Here is a 2,490-nt window from a genome sequence, read left to right on the forward strand (position 1 = left end):
AGGGGGCGGGGGAGGGGGCTTGGTCAGGAATCAGGAGCGGAGCATTCCAGGTGGAGTGGGAGTGCGGATCAAGTGCTGCACAGTGGGGGAGGGGCACGGTGTCATCCAGGACAGGGACAGGAAGGTGATGCTAAAAACACCGGGGCCAATTGGCAGGGCCTTTAGCGCTAAACAAAGCAGCCCTTCATGCTCAAGAGAGTGCTTTTGTCACTAGACCTCTCCAGTGGTCGGTAGGTGAGCTGCCATTCCCCGAGGCAACGTTCATGGTTCATGAGGCATGCCACAGGGTTGTCCTCTGTTCTGTAAGATGATTGAATACATTCACGCATAACCTATTTGGGGCTTTGACAATGTCTCCTGGAGGCTTCTTCAGCCTAACAAGGGAGTCTCCCAGGGGGGATGGGGGAGGCATAGGAATCCCCTGGTCCAGCCTCCCGCTCGGGTGAATGACCCGGTCTCTATGCTACAGATCCCACCAGTCACTGTCCTTACAGTAGACTGGGGGTATCCCTGACGGGGTCACCGCCAGAAAAGCAACAGTATCAGTCATTTAGCTCCCCCATCAACTCTGGGGGAGGAGGAAGATGTGCAGGGCCAGGAAGGGCTCAGGGTCATTCTGATATGCTGAACTGCTGTGCAATCTCATATCGCCCGCCCGGGTCCAGATGACCTGACTCAGCATGGACATGACCTCTGTCCCCTCCCCGTCCCCCAGGATGGCCTTGCTTCTCACCCCAAGCTCTGTGCACATCTGGCACCTGGACCAGATTCACGGAAACCATTTCAGTAAAGGGTTAGGTTGATGAAAAGCCCTTTCCTCCTTGTTTTGGGTTTCAGCCTCCAACAGCCGTTTAGCAGAAGTGTTTTCACGTTGTGTCTTCTTCGGTTCTCCACATCTCAGGAGGTGGAACGTCAGCAGGGTGCCCCCGAGGCCTCTGCCCTGGACAGGGAGGCAGCTCCCCACCCTTCTCATGCTGCGGGACCCACATGGCACAGAGGGCCAGGTCTCCAGCCTCCCTGGCTTGGAAAAGAGTGAGTCTCACTAAGATATTAATGATTTAAGGGACAAGTGGGGGGCTCAGTCTGTTGAGCATCCGACTCTTGATTTCAGCGTGGGCCATGATCTCAGGGTCCTAAAATCGAGCCCACTCCCCCCCCAACACTCAACACCCACCCACCCCCCCCCTGCCCAAGGCTCTGACCATAGCAGGAAGTCTGCTCAGGATTCTCTCCTCCTCTCTCCCTCTGCCCCTCTCCCTCGCTCTCTCTCTAAATACATATTAATGACTTAAGGTCACACACACTGTAGGTATGCGGTTTTTCTTTTTCTATTTTCAAAAACTAAAACTAAGTCAAAGCCCTTAATCACATGTGTTGCTATGAAGATACCCCTCCCTGGTCATGAGGGAGCTTTTTAGAATTACACAGAGGGCTTTTTCTTTTGCCCCTTGTAGCATGCCCCTTCTTCTCAGCATGTCCTTGAGATCTTCCGGGATGCTGATTCTTCATTTTATTGAAATCATGCCAGCACTAAGGCACCCAGGTTACTCCCCAGAGCAGAAAGGTCTGGGGCTAGAGAAAGAGATATCTGGACAGGGTGTGTCCTTCTTCTTTTTTTCTTTTTTTAAGATTTTTTTTTTTTTTTTTTTTTTTTTTTTACAGACAGAGATCACAAGTAAGCAGAGAGGCAGGCAGAGAGAGAGGAAGGGACGCAGGCTCCCTGCCCAGCAGAGATCCCGACGCGGGGCTCGATACCAGGACCCCCGGCTCATGACCTGAGACGAACGCAGAAGCTTTAACCCCCTGAGCCACTCAGGCGCCCCAGGGTGGGTCCTTCTTAAGCACCAGCGGCAGTTGGGCCCCTGAGCCTGGGAAGAATGTCGCAAGCAGCCTCCTGCGGTCAAGGGGTGTCCCGCGTTATGGTCTCACGACAAATTCTAGCGCACCAAAGCCTCGAGGCCGCTGACTACACTTAGTCCCCGGGAGCCCCGCCTCCCACCTGCGCTCCCCTCCTCTTGTTCTTGGAGCCCGGGCCGCAGGGGTCCTGGGAGGTGCAGCCTCGCCAGAACAAGCCACTGGGCAGTGACTTCTGAGGACCGAAACTTCTGCACCAAATTCCCCAGAGAGGAGCTTAGCTTCTGGGGAAACTGGCTCAGTACCCCTGCCCCGCCCCGGGAGTGATTCTCTGCACCCCTAGACCTGGGGCCGGGGAGTTCGGCCGCGCGGCGCTGGGCGGAGGCCGCCCCCTGCTGTCGGCGGTGGCGAACTGCGTGGCGCCCAAGGCCACAGGTGCTCGCAGGCGTGGGCGCCCTGCAAAAACCATTTAGGCTCGGAGCTGACCTGAGCCTTAGGGTGTGATTTGAGCTGTCTGTCCCTGGACGGCAGGCGGAACTTACCTACTGTGCTCTTCCGTACCCATGACTGTGTGGACACGGGATGTAGGAATCGTGACGGAGTAAATGCCATTACTCTATGTAATATGTATGCCAC

This window comes from Martes martes (genome assembly GCF_963455335.1).
Source record: "Martes martes genome assembly, chromosome: 13".
Lineage (NCBI taxonomy): Eukaryota > Metazoa > Chordata > Mammalia > Carnivora > Mustelidae > Martes > Martes martes.